The sequence below is a fragment of the Bos indicus x Bos taurus genome, chromosome 13, assembly GCF_003369695.1.
Source record: "Bos indicus x Bos taurus breed Angus x Brahman F1 hybrid chromosome 13, Bos_hybrid_MaternalHap_v2.0, whole genome shotgun sequence".
Lineage (NCBI taxonomy): Eukaryota > Metazoa > Chordata > Mammalia > Artiodactyla > Bovidae > Bos > Bos indicus x Bos taurus.
In genome coordinates, this window is record NC_040088.1 from 80218198 (window position 1) to 80233422 (window position 15225).

Here is a 15225-nt window from a genome sequence, read left to right on the forward strand (position 1 = left end):
GCCCTCTTCCAGGGGAACTTCCCAACCCAGGGATCGGACCCAAATCTCCTGTGTCTCCTGCATTGCAGGCAGATGCTTTACCATTGAGCCACAAGGGAAGTCCAGTGGAATACTACAGAACAATAAAAAATGAGCAAACTACCATAACATGGACCCTCATATATAAACCCTATAGACAAAATTTGTTACCAAACTAAGATTTGGCCGCTCAAGAATCCAATACTGAGAGACAAGAGTTGGACACAAGGAAAGGCAGCTTTATTGAGGAAGCTGGCTGTCTTGGGAAGAAGGTGGACTCAGATCCCAAAGAACGAAATTTCCACTCCCTGTGTTTGCTCGGATTTTATAGGGAAAGGGGCTATATGCAGGGGAAGGGGCAGTCTTCTATTTTCAGAAACAATTGTCTCAATCGTGTGATTCCAAGCACCCATCAGGTCTTGCTTACAGAAGGAACCATGAATGGCTTACAGTTGCACCATGAATCTCTGGTCAACTGGGGTGGCCCCTGCAGGGTCCTGCTTGGTTTCAAAATGATGAGCAGACATCAGACATGCTGTATGATTCCACTTATATGAAATTCAAAAGCAGGCAAAACTAAGTAACACGGTTACTTCTGTATAAAGGGGCAGTGCTGATGGGGAACTGACATAAAGGAACCTTCTGGTATTCGCCAACTTCCCTGATATCCTTTGGGCTGGCTTCCTGGGTACCTTTGCTGGACGATGGGCCAGAAATAGAACCTGCCCTCTCTTCACTTCCCCTGTGACTGAACAGAAGGCTTTAAGTTCTCTGAGCTCGAAGACTGTCCCTGCCTCAGGCACTGTATCCTCTGGTTACCAGGCCTCTTGCTCTCTCTAGAGCTCTAAGCTGTAATCCCACCTCCTCAAGTCCAAAATCAGACATGCAGAGCTGCTTGTAGTTTGAAGTTTAAGGCTTCTGTCCCACATTTGGGTTTCTTCAAGAAGAGTCTGGAAGATGTGAGACATCTGTTGTGAAAGTATTTGTTGCCACAGTAATGCTGCCTAGCAAGGCATATCCAAACTCAGCATCTTCAAAAACAATCATTGCTAGTTCTCAAGGTTATGGTTCAGCTGGGTGGTCCTTCTGCTCAGGGCTCTGCTGACCTCTGCTTGTGAGTCCATGATCACTGGAGGATGTCTGCTCGAGACTAGCCTTACCCACGTGCTTAGTGGTCAGTTGGCTGCTGGCTGGATGATGGCATGGCTAGGTCACATGTCTAGTCTGGATATGGTCATGTGGTGGTTGCTAAGGGTCCAAGGAAGAAAGGTGCTCAAAGGTACCGGAGGTGAGGCTTGGAGCTGGAAAACCATTTCTTCTTTCCTATTCTATCCTTCAAAACAAGTCACAGACCAGCCCAGGTTCAAGAGATGGGAACACAGTCTGTGTCTCATCTAGAGAAACTGCAAAATCACATTGCAATAAGTGTGCATACAAAGAGGGGTGGAAAATCAGGGCCATTTTTTCTGTAATTAATCTACTACATGTGACTGAGGTATTAAAACAGAGTTCTTGAGAATTGGTTCTTTTGCCTTCTGCAAAGCATCTGTGGGGTAGAAGCTGCCGTCTAGGCCTCCTACAGCCTTGACTCTGACCCCACAAAGCTAGTCAAACCTGTTCTCCACCCCTCTTTTATGCATTGTTCTTTTGGGGCTCAGCAGACTGCTTTAATCCTGCTGGTCAAACAGATGTGTGGCAACCTGAGTAAGCACATAAAAAGTAAGTACATAAAAATGTTTTAGGTCAAATTTCCTAGAAGAGCCTGGAATGGGGATTTTTGTCAAGTGATTTGTTGTGGGAAGAATCTCAAGAATGAGGAGGAGACTAAGGTGTGGGTGTGGTTTCCCACTGTGAGACAGGGGACTGGGCTCTCTTGCCTCCTACCCTGGGTATCTGTCAGTTACTGGCCAAGGCTGACCCTGGATAAGGAGTGACCACATCTCCATTGCTGTGGCTTCCATCAGCCTTGGGCAATTTTCTAAAGCTGTAGCTGTACACTTTTAATGGCAACACTCAGAGTAGCTGGGAAATGGAAATGTGGCAGAGGAAATGGGGTCTGGGCTGAACCACAATAGCATTTACTAACAAAGAGGCACTATTTAGAAAGTGAATTCTGAACTCAAAGAAGATCTAGAGAAAATTTAGAGGAGACCTGATAACTGTGTCCCAGTTTTGGTGAGTTGTATGACGCATAGAGGAACCTGTTCTGCAGGCAAATCTAGAATTCATATCAACAGAAGCAGATTTGGGCTTAACATAAGGGGAGAATACCGCATAATTTGAGCGTTCTGAAAATGAAAAGGAATGTCTTGGGGGTGGTGAATTTCTGAAAAAGAGACTTGACAACATTTGGTAGGATATTAGTATAGGGTATCAGTTAGGTTCTCAAAGAAAGATAGTAAGGAATCATGGCGAAAATCCCACATCCTTAAGTCCTTAATGTTCTGGCCAGAGATACTTCTTTTCTTAATATGGAGCTTTGGCCTCAATCCCTGGTTTATCACTCCCAACTTTGGCTGGCTGGGCCACATGCCAGCTGAGAAGTTTATAGAGTGAGCCCTGGTGAACATATAGTGTCTGTATAGTCAAAGCTATGGTTTTTCTAGTAGTTGTATACAGATGTGAGAGTTAGACCATAAAAGAGTCTGAGCACCAAGGAATTGATGCTTTCAAACTGGTGCTGGAGAAGACTCCTCAGAGTCCCTTGGACCGCATGGAGACAAAACCAGTCAATCCTAAAGGAAATCCACCCTGAATATTCATGGAAGGACTGATGCTGAAGCTGAAGCTCCAATACTTTAGCCACCTGATGTGAAGAGCTGACTCACTGGGAAAGATCCTAATGCTAGGAAAGATTGAAGGTAAAGGAGAAGGGGGTGGCAGAGGATGAGATGGTTAGATAGCATCACCAACTCAATGGACATGAATTTGAGCAAACTCCAGGAGATAATGGGGGACAGAGGAGCCTGGCGTGCTACAGTTCATAGGGTTGCAAAAAATCCAGCACGACTTAGCAGCTGAACAACAACAACAAAAAGGTGAAGAAAAAGGTGGATGCTTCAAGAAAGGCGTAGATAGACCCTGAGAAGAAAAGTCACTCAAAATGACATGACCTTACACTGCCTTTGAGTCTTTTTGGAGCTGTACCCTCACAAATGTGGGTGCTCTGCTTGGTACAGAGAACAATGGAATTTTCTTATGCCTCTAGTCTGACTGTACAATGAAAGTCACTTGGAGACCTTTTAAAAACCCTATTGTCCAGCTGCTCTCCAGACCAAATGAAATCAGAATTTCTAGGAGTGGGAGACACATATCAGTAATTTTTAGTTAGAGCAGTAATTCTCAGACTTTAGCAGTAATCCCCAGACTTCAGAGTTATCTGGAAGGCATGTTGAGATACAGAGTTCTGAGTCCCAACCCCAGAGATTCTGATTTAGTAAATCTGGGGAAAGGCCTAAAAATTTCCTTTTTAACAGGTATCCAGGTGAGGTTGATGCTGCTGGTCTGAGAACTGCACTTTAAGAGCCCACTGATAGAGATGAACAGAAAGAAGTAGAGAAATCTGTCTGTTTTGGTTTCGGTGTAACCCTGCCTCAAGTGAAGGCTTGGTGTAGGTGACCCTTCATGCGCGTTTTTTGATTCCCTAGTTCTGTGGCCATTCACACTGGTCTAAAGACCTGGATGTTATTTGTACTCAGCTGTGGGGTGCCAGATAGTCAAACTCTCAGAATGGTTGGGTAAGCATTTTCAAGATATCCTAGGTGCTCAGCAGTGGGTAGAAACAATCCCATGTTGAGTCAAAAATAGCTGAAATCTTATCCTCCCCGGAAGGCACCAGGATATTTGTGGGAGTCAACTCTCATTTGCAGTGAGTTTCAGGCACGATGGACTTCCGTTAGTTGCATCTGCTTGCTGAGAGCACTCCCTCCCCAAAAGCTTTCTTGAGGGAACAACTTTCCCCCAATATCAGTGAGTCTGGGAGAAACTCAGGGTGACATTGTCATACATGCCTCTTTTGAAGACTCTCTGCCTTGCTGACTACTAATAATTGCTAACTTCCTGAAGGAGACAGAAGAGATTAATTTTCTGTATAAGCTGACTTACAGCTGGCCACCTCTGAGAAGATGCCCTGAGTCACTCCTCTTGACTAATGCTCATGGCGGATTATTCAGTGATAAAAATCTTCCCTTTAAACACAGAAAATTTATGGGCAAACATCAAGGCCCTCCCCCTAAACTTGCAATTAATCTAGAGATTAGCTAGGAAAAGCAAATAAAGGTCTCTGTTATTTTCTCAGTCATGTCCAGCTCTTTGCGACTCCATGGACTGGGGCCCGCCAGGCTCCTCTGCCCATAGGATTTCCTAGGCAAGGATACTGGAGTGGGTTACCATTTCCTTCTCCAGGGTGTCTTTCCAACCCAGGGATCAAACCTGGGCTCTGCATTGCAGGTGGATTCTTTACCATCTGAGCCACCAGGGAAGCCTGTGAACACTAGAGTGGGTAGCCTATCCCTTCTCCAGGGGATCTTCCCAACCCAGGAATTGAACCAGGGTCTCCTGCATTGCAGGCAGATTCTTCACCCGCTGAGCTACCAGGGAAGCCCAAATAAAGGTCATTTACAGCAAAAAGGGATACTCCAAATATGGATTGTCAGGCCCCGTCCCCAGGTAGTGACCATGGAGCCTTTGTATGTCATGTTCTCCTGTTTCTCCAAATAGGAATGAGGCTGACTCTGCACCAATTATAAGGCCTTATTAGTTTAAAATGTAAGATGTTTTTGAGAATCCACACAACAAGATAACTATAATATTACTACTACTATCATTTATTGAACTTAAATCACTGGGTTTTGTTTTTTTTTTCCCCTAAGTCACTATTCTAATGACTATACCCTGAATTTTTAGAAGTCATTCAGTCCTCCTGATGACCTTAGGTGATGAATTCAATTGCTCCTCCATTTTCCAGATGGGTCATCTGGGCAAAAAGAAGGAGCTGACTTGAACTAAATCACAACTGTTAAAGTGGTACAGCCAGGATGAGGGCCCAGCAGGTTGACTTCAGGACTCTTGACCTCATGATGTACCGAACAAAATGAAGCAAATGAAAAGCCCCTGAAACAGGGATGGACTCGAGAAAGGATTTTTATTTTTATTTATTTATTTATTTTTTATTGTCAGGCCTGTGGAGAAAGTTGGGGTGGTGTATTTATGAAAGGAGGAAGTTTTGTGGAGGGCAAAAGAATTTAGATGTCTTTGGCTTTGAAACCAGACCAGGAAAGGTAAAGGGCTCATTAACAATTACAAGTGACCCTTGAGCAACATGGGTTTTAACTGCATGAGTCCACTTCAACTGGGATTTTTTTCACTGACTAGTGCTTCAGTATTACAGGATCCGAGGTGGGTTGAATTCATGGATACCGAGGAACTACATATATGAAGGGCTGACTAGAAGTTATACTTGGATTTTCAACTGCACAGAAGGTCATTGCCCTTAATCCTGGATTGTTCAAGGGTCAGCTGTATAACATGCCCAATTATTTATTATAATCTTATATGATATAAATATAGATGCATATACAGAACATATAAAATTAATAATACATAACCTATAAAACATCTACTTCTGCTTTATTGATTACACCAATGCCTTTGACTGTGTGAATCACAACAAACTGTGGAAAATTCTTCAAGAGATGGGAATTCCAGAACACCTCACCTACCTCCTGAGAAATCTGTGTGCAGGTCAAGAAGCAACAGTTAGAACCAGACATGGAATACGGAAGGGAAGCCTGATGTGCTGTAGTCCATGGGGTCACAGAGTCAGACTCGACTGAGCAACTGAACTGAACTGAATGTGTATGAGATATATAATGCACACTATATTGATTATAATGTGTTATATATGATATCTAACTGGGACTTCCCTGATGGCTCAGATGGTAAAGCGTATGACTACAATGTGGGAGACCTGGGTTCAATCCCTGGGTCAGGAAGATCTCCTGGAGAAGGAAATGGCAACCCATCCAGTATTCCTGCCTCCAAAATTCCATGGACGTCAGATTCATTTTGATATTTGGCAAAACTAATACAATTATGTAAAGTTTAAAAATAAAATAAAAAAAAATTCCATGGACGAAGTGGCCTGGTATATATTTATACATATATAAGTATATATAAATATAAATAAATATATATAGTTTTTGGAACAGCTTTATTAGGATATTATTCACACACTATAAAATTCTGTAAAGTCCACAAATCCAAAAAGAGAATAAACAAAATGGGGCTGCTAGAAAACTCTCCTTACAGAGTCTGCAGATGGTCCATCTGATCCGGAATCTGATTACATGGGTTGATCCACATATATAATAGATGACAGGATATTTAAATGTTTTCTTTCCCAGCTTCAAGCCTACAGGCTAGGTGAGAACTATCATTTTTATTTTTCAAAAGATAAAATTTTAGTTATCAATATTTCTCAATGCTAGCTCTAATAATGGCATGTTTATTAAATGGCTTCAATTTGCCGGGGCAATATCTCTTCTAATTTTGTGGTTTTAACATTTTTCTTAAAAGCAAAATAAGATAGGATTTTAAAATTCCTGGGCTGTTTTCTTTGATCACATCTGACCACATTCGTGTTTGCTTTCTAAATTCCTAATGGTTTCAATCAGGGTCTCATTTTCCTTAAATTGTTGTTGAGCTGTTGAAGAGGGTTATAATTTACTCCAACCTTATTTGAAATTGAATGGTCAATTAAAATACCCACTAACTAACCCCCAAATTGACTGGACTTAAGAAATTTTTCAAAAGGTATTTAAGGGAATAGTAAAATAAATGATGCCTGAATGGTTAAAAGCCCTGCAGTTATTTTAAAGGCCCATTTTAATTTAGGTTGAAACCTACGCAATGTGAAAAGTGCTGCAAAGAACAGAGTTGGGGCAGTCGGGTGCTGTGTTCTTCCCTAAAGGAAAAGTGAAACAGCGTAAAGAGAGGCGACGACTCCTGGAGACAAAGCGATGGTGGCTTCCAGTCTGGCACTCTGGCATCTCTGTAGAATTAAATGGATGTGAGCTCCATGAGGGTACTTGGGCACCATGCTCTGGGGAACCACATCTCACCGTGGGCCCCACACCCAAGAATAACAGACAACTGTGAGAGCCAGTTTTCTGGCACAGTCTATTTGCATCTGAACAAGAAGCCTACGAGGTCCAAGCACCAGAGAGGGAGCCCCTCAAATTCTGTGCTGCACACAACTTCCTTGACCTTTCTGGGAGCTGGAAGGTGGCTGGGAAGACTGTTCACACAGGCTGAAGTTGAATCTACTTTGACCCAAGTGAAAACAGAACTGAGCATCAGCTACCATTTAATTTTTTAAAATTGAAGCAAAAAGTATTGTGCCATATTTTTAAGCATGAGAATTTTTGGCAGCAGAATCAAGCTGACAACTTAAGTTAAAACTTTCTCTTTGATCTCTGCATTTTCTCACATCTTGGGAAAAATGTCAGAACCAAGTTGACATGGGTAAGGTAGGTACTTTGTTGCCGGAATGTGAGCAGATGATGGAGGCAAATCTAGTGTTGGAATTTTTCCCAAATATTTTAACAGGGACCTTCCGGGATGCATGCTTTAAGAATGAAGGCACTATGAAAAGACAAAGGGCTGGAACCCAGGGATTGTTCAAAAGTCACTTTACCTTGTCAGAGGCAGTGCCAATGCACAGCTAAGAGAACAATCTGTATTCAATCCAAGGCTTACTGCTAGTGTTGTGTGATCTGAGGAATGTTACTTATCTTCTCTGCATTTCAATTCCATTATTTGTATGGGCATGAGTTTGAGTAAGCTCTAGGAGGAGTTGATGATGGACAGGGAAGCCAGGGGTCACAAAGAGTCAGACATAACTGAGCAACTGAACTGAACTGAACACAGCCATCTGACTGAATCAATGCTTAACACTCTTTCTGCGTCCTCCCTATCCTTGGGGGTGACTACCAAGCATGTAAGCAAAATCAGAATGCAGGGGAAAAGGGAGATCAGAATGCATTTACATGACTCTCCAGAGGAAACCATTTCAGACTGGATTATGGAATACTGATTTTCAGATATTTGCAAGAGTGCTTAAGACCAGACTGCACAGGTGAAAGTGTGAAGATATTGTCAAAACATGCAAATGATGTCTCCTTTAAATTTCTTGTGCCAAGTCAGTCCTAACCTCTTTTGGACCTTCAGTTCAGTTCAGTTCAGTTCAGTCGCTCAGTCGTGTCCCATTCTTTGTGACCCCATGAATCGCAGCACGCCAGGCCTCCCTGTCCATCACCGACTCCCGGAGTTCACTCAGACTCACATCCATTGAGTCAGTGATGCCATCCAGCCATCTCATCCTCTGTTGTCCCCTTCTCCTCCTGCCCCCAATCCCTCCCAGCATCAGAGTCTTTTCCAATGAGTCAACTCTTCGCATTAGGTGGCCAAAGTACTGGAGTTTCAGCTTTAGCATCATTCCTACCAAAGGAATCCCAGGACTGATTTCCTTTAGGATGGACTGGTTGGATCTCCTTGCAGTCCAAGGGACTCTCAAGAGTCTTCTCCAACACCACAGTTCAAAAGCATCAATTCTTTGGCACTCAGCTTTCTTCACAGTCCAACTCTCACATCCATACATGACCACTGGAAAAACAATAGCCTTGACTAGATGGACCTTTGTTGGCAAAGTAATGTTTCTGCTTTTGAATATGCTACCTAGGTTGGTCATAACTTTTCTTCCAAGGAGTAAGCGTCTTTTAATTTCATGACTGCAATCACCATCTGCAGTAATTTTGGAGCCCCCCAAAATAAAAGTCTGCCACTGTTTCCACTGTTTCCCCATCTATTTCCCATGAGGTGATGGGACCAGATGCTGTGATCTTAGTTTTCTGAATGTTGAGCTTTAAGCCAACTTTTTCACTCTCCTCTTTCACTTTCATCAAGAGGCTGTTTAGTTCCTCTTCAAATGTCTCCAAAATAATGGAAGAACAAAACTTCTCATTATAATATTGAACTGTTACTGGGAGCTAAGTTCTATTGAGAAAAGATCTCTAGATAAAATTATTAAACCAAAGCAAAAATGATCTCCAGCCTTGTATTCCTTAATGTGCTAACATTCAGGTCTGCAAAATCCATTCTCTTCCTACTGACTCTGGCAGAATTACTAACAACCCCAGAATCCTGTGGCTAACTCCTTTCTTCTCAAGGGCCAAGACTCTGTCCAGTTAACTGGCAAACGTTTATAATTCTGGTCTCTGGTTCATTCAAAAATCATTCAGTTTGCATTTACTAACCAAAAACCACATGCTAAGGGCTGTTTTAGGTACTTGTTTTACAGAAATAAGCAAGCCAGTAGTAATTTTGATATATGGAACTTACAGTTTAGTACCACGTCTTTCTGGAAGAGCAGCCATGGGAGGGGAGAGTTCTATAAATTATTCGTATCTACTGTAAAGTCAAGAGGGAAGCCAAAAGAGAGTTTTCTGAGTTTTGTAGCTGAATGATATTCCTCATTTTCTACAAGTCCTATACATATTTTCTAGGAAAAGTATGGAGAACCCCAGATGTCACTGGTATAATAGCAAACATTTTCTGGGAAGCTGAACTATTGGTTAAATTTCTCCAAGATAGAAAATCACAAGTATTTGTTCCAAATGTTCCCAATCAATGTAAAATTTTGTTCCAGGGACCAGATCTGGATTTATTAACTTGGGGCTAATGCTGAAGGGAAAAATAAAACATGATGCTGTTGCTGGAAAATAATCAATGGGCCCATTTAATCAACAAGTATTTATTAAGTTCCCAGAGGTCTTGAGGTTATCATGGCAAATAAGACAGAGTGACTCCCCTTGTGAATTTTGTGTTCTGGTTGTGGATACAGATAGTAATGAATACAAAAAAATAAGTAATACAATTGCAGAATAAGATGGAAGAGAATTACAGAGATAGGTCATGTTTTAGATAACCACAGGAGGGCTTTTAAGGAGTTGAATTTAAGCTGGACCTGACCAATAAACAGGAATGAGGCAAGCAAGGATCTATGGGAAAATGGTCCCAGGGAGAGAAGACAGCATGCGACTAAGCAAAGATCAGTGGATCAGGCTAAAACAGAAGGACACGAGGAGCAGGTGGTACAGCTGAGCACATCCCCAGTTGGTGTTGAGTCATCTGACAACAGAATGAAATGTGGAAAGAATTTCTATTTGGAAAGAAATGATCTAGCTATTTAAACAGGATTATGTACAGCTCAGAGCCAGGGCATTGAGGAAAAATGGATACCATGAAAGCTGGGTAAATTCTTCCAACATAGGTAAAGGCTGAGACTTGAGATATGGTAAAATCAAGCTGACTAATGAGGTCCAGTAGCTGCTGAGAAGAAATTTGGAGGCCCTGAGACAGGAAGGCTCTGATAAGTTCGACTTTGGAGTCCACTGGCTTTCAGAACTGAAGGTAGGGTGACCCTATTCTTTACCCTACCCCATAGAATAGGGTAAAGATAGAAAGCAATTGCTTCCTTCTTGGCTTAAGCTGCCTGGAAATACACTGGAAGACTGGACTCTTTATAAGCTTTAACCACAGCATGTCAGAACAGAGCTATATTTTTAAAAAGAAGAAGAAGGAGAAAATCAATCCAATGCTTCCTATTCTGCAGTAGGTAAATAAGAAAAACCCGATGTGTCAATGGTACCTCCAGTTCCCATGATAAGCAAAAATTCCAACATTATTTAACTAATATCATTACTTGCACTGTGAGGCTCCTGAGGTCACTGCAGGGCTTTGTCATTCTGTTGGAGGAAATTGCTGAATAGACTCAGATGATGTAGACCATGAATCCATAGTAAACCTTGCTTGGTGCTCTCCGTGTGTATGGAATGCTTTTAGCTCTCTCTTCTCTTTTGGATGCTATGGCCAAATGACAGAGTTGATTCTCTGTTTCCAATGTGGTTTCTGCCATCTTCTCTTATAAAAATATAATGTCTTCTGCTTCTTCTCTGATATTCAGGTCTATTCACCCAAACTGGACTTTTCTTTGAGCATGGATTTCTTTCTACCTCTCAGGAGTGGGACTACTCCCAACTCTTTGCTCCTATCTCTGGCTGGTACATGGTCCGGCCCGGGGTCTTCTTCCAGTATTTTAGCAGACTTCTGTCATTCTTGGATATCTTGGAAGTAGAGAGGGTGCCCCTTGAACTTCCCATATACTAAGTCTTCTAAAAATATTAGTAGAAGATCAACAAATGACATGCTAGCCTTTGAAGCCATACGCCTGCCTCTCTTGATTCCTTTATCTCCTGTGTTTCTCATGCTCTTGTATTTTCAGTCTGGAGATAATGCTCTGCCTGTTATTGGACTCTAGTAAAATTTATTTCAGCCTTGCCTTGTTGTGCTTAGTCAAACTTAGAGGTTTGGTGGAGACTGAACTCGCTCACCAAATCTGCTTCCCTCTCTTCCTGGGTGCACAGCTAGACCACATTTCCCAGATTCCTCTGCAGTTACTTGTGGCCATGTGTCTGAGTTCCTTCCAGTAGAATGTTGCCCATGAAGATTTCCCATGAGCTATCTCCCATTTTTTCCCTTCTATCTATCAGCTAAATGGAGAGGATTCTAAGAACTAAGATGGGGAATCATCAGATGAAGGAGTCTGGGTGTCACCAACCAGCAGAATTCAGTGGACTTTATGAATTAGGAATGTATTTTTTTGTATTTTGGGGCTACTGAAATTGTAGGGGTTGCTTGTTGTAGCAGCTAACATTACTAACCCTAAGTAATATGTTGGTCATATCCCTTTCCCAAGGTCCTGTCCCCCCACACAAATTCTCCTAAACAACCCCCACATCACCAGTTTATTGAGTCTGACTCACTCCCAAGAGGCAAGGCGTTTAATTAGGAACACATGAATAAGAAGCAAAGGCCCCTCTTTCCCACACCAAATCCCTGAGACCTAACATTTAGTGAACAGTGACTGTTAAGAAAAACAGATTTAATGTGAAGCTAATAAATTTTAAGCTTGGGGCCTCTCACATGCATGGACCCTGCCCAAGTCCTTGAAAATGGCCTTCGCATCTGTTCATAAGGTCAAATGCTTTCATAAAAATTGCAAATGTAAAATGCTTTCTTTTTTTTTTTTAATTTGTGGGAGGGTGCATTTATACCAACTTCCAGACCCCGCTATATCTCGATACAACCTCAAGGCTGAGTGTTTAACATGTATTTTCAAATGTCATCCTCATAGCCATTATGTAATAGGTGCTATGATTTTACAGAGAAGAAATGTGATGCATGAAGATTTCAAGTCACTTATCCCAAGTCACCCAGCTGACTTTCTTTTTTAATATTTATTTATTTATTGCCCCAAATCACCCAGTTCTTATATACATATGTATACATTTACTTATGGCTGCAGCACAGGGCCCTTTGGAGAAAGTGTCAGCTTTCTCTAGTCGCTGTGAGCCGGGGCTACTCTCTAGTTGCGGTGCCTGGGCTTTTCCTTGCAGGGGCTTCTTGTGTTGCGGTGCAGGGGCTCTAGGGCACATGGGCATCAGTGTTTGCAGCATGCAGCTCTAGAGTGCTCAGGCTCAGAAGTTGTGGTACAGGAGTCTAGTTGCCCTGAGGCATGTGAGATTCTAGTTCCTGGACCAGGGATGGAACCCATTTCCCCTGCATTGGCAAGTGAATTCTTAACCACTGAGCCACCAGGGAAGTCCTCAGCTCTGACTCTTTTTGGAACCAGAATTCAGGCACAGACTCTAAAGCCCAAGCCTGTTGCCACCCTCTTGGTGTCATAGCCTGAGAGTCACCTACCTGTGGTCCAGGGCATGAAACCAGGAGGCATGAAGCAATAGCGGCAGTGTTCAGCATATTTCTCTTGGCCCCGCTGAATAACTTCTTTGGACCCACCCTAATTTCTTTAGTCCCAGATAAGAAGAGATGGAGGATTTTTGCAGGGCTACATTAAAGTGCTGATTTCATACACCAGGAAACACATAGGATTTAGCATCAGAAGATGTGAGTTTTAGACTAAGAAAACAACGGGATGTGACGGCACAGATTTTGCCAAGAGATGGATGTGCATAGCAGCAAGCAGCTGGATCAGATGAATGGCTCTGGGCTGTCAAAGGCAGGGAACAGCTTCAAAACTCATCACCAGCCCAGCTTCCACATGGTGTAAAAGAACTGGAAGATGGGAGGATAAATGGGCAGGCCCAGAACGGGGGTCAAAACACGTTACTCCAGATGAGCCTCAGAGCCAGCAGTGCCCTGAGGCTTGTGGGCACACACCAGCTGTTACCTGTGTGGTGGTTTGATCCCCAACTAATATGCCAGCTGGTGGAGCTTTATTTCCTTGTTGACTTTTTTGCTGCCACCTGGGGAGTCTTGGTAACTGTAAACAAAGATTTAGAACACTAATAAAGTGTCGGGCGCCAATGCAGTTGACTCTGTACTAAAATCAAGTAAGCTGTAGATGAGCAGCTGGCATGGGAATCCCAGACACACAGGCTGGTGGGGAGCAGGAGCCCAGGAGCCATGAGCTGGAGTGAGAGAAAGGATCTAACTGTGGAGGCCCCTCGGTTCAGAGCCCAGCTCGGGCACTTGGAGTAGATGCTGATGCATGGCAGAGCCCCCAGCTCCCAGCTGCTGGGAGCATTGGCTGCTAAAGGATCACAGAGGCCCCCTTCCCTAAGAATTGTCACCAAATGATGCCTAGGAGACTATACCTCTATACCCCTCCCCAGGTGAAGACCACAGAAATGACTGATCGATGCAGGAGTACAGAAGTCCAGCCCCTTTGCCTTAAGGAGGAGGTGATTGTGCCTCCAGAGCCTTTCATGGATCAGGCCAAGTTTCAATTTTGCCTGAGCACCTATCTTTGCTTGCCTTCTTCCTCTGTCCTGTCTGCTTTCCTCCCTTAAAGTCTTCTCCTAAACTCCTTCCTCAATACTCCGTGGGTCCCTGATTTTCCCCGTCCTGGGCTCTGTTTCCAGGGACCTGACCTAAGACGCACTGAGGGTTTTAGGTCCCTAGTTGCCAGAACCAAGCCTGGCAGGAAGTGGGCAGGGCTTTGCAGTGGGCAGTCCCCAGAGAGGTGTACTAGGGAACAGCCTCCTGCTCTGTGTATACATAGTGGGTGGCAGGCAGAAAGTGAAGACACACTTGAGAAGCAAGTGTCAGCTCCTGGGAGAAACGAGTCAGCAGAGAATGGATGTCAGGACCATAACCAGAAGAAGCAACTGGCACACTCATCAGGAAAACCACAGACAATCCCAGTACTCTAGCCTGGGTCAGAAAAGCCAGGGTAGGAAATCCTATGATGTGTCAGATCCCTGGAGGTTCAGGGCTCATAGCTGGCTCACCAGATCCTTCATTTGTTGGTAGTAAGACCCAGCTATGTAGTAGCCTTGTGAATCTGGGCAAGTTAATTTTCTTTACTAAACCTCAATTTCTTCATTTGTAAAATGGCATACAGCATGCATTAAAATGGTAACTATTTTATTATATAAATATTACTCTAAGCCTCAGTGAGTAATGGACTTTCTGTCTGCTATGGGATAGACCTGGATTTCTATGTAGGACCTACCTGTAGATCCAGACTTGGAAAGCAAAGAAAAACAAAGCTACGGGATAAAAAATGGGGGTTGAAGAAATGGCCACACCAACCCAAAAGGCCATGAGGATATTTGTATGGCTACCTGTGGTCCTTATCTTAAGACCCAGAGCCCTAAGGTACCATTTTTGTATCTTCAGAGCCAATCTTAAAAGTGGGAGGGGGAGGGAAAGATAGCTGTAAGCCAAGAATCCTTCAGATTTGACTATCACTCATCTAGAATTCGGAGAAGGCAATGGCACCCCACTCCAGCACTCTTGCCTGGAAAATCCCATGGATGGAGGAGCCTGGTAGGCTGCAGTCCATGGGGTCGCTAAGAGTCAGACACGAATGAGCGACTTCACTTTCACTTTTCACTTTCATGCATTGGAGAAGGAAATGGCAAGAACACTTGCCTGGAGAATCCCAGGGATGGGGGAGCCTGGTGGGCTGCCATCTATGGGGTTGCAGAGAGTCCAACATGACTGAAGTGACTTAGCAGCAGCAGCATCTAGAATTGGACCCAGGAGGAGCTGTTGGGGACAGAAAGTTGGCCAATCAATAGTTATTGACCTCATGTCTGAAACTTCAAGAGAATTTTTCTC

At 43.3% G+C, this 15225-nt stretch overlaps 1 long non-coding RNA gene across 1 annotated transcript in view; it reads left to right on the top strand.

The window, feature by feature from the left end:
• The window catches only part of LOC113903727, a 148515-nt gene that overhangs the window by 113527 nt on the left and 19763 nt on the right, over nucleotides 1-15225 (top strand). The window lies entirely within an intron of this gene.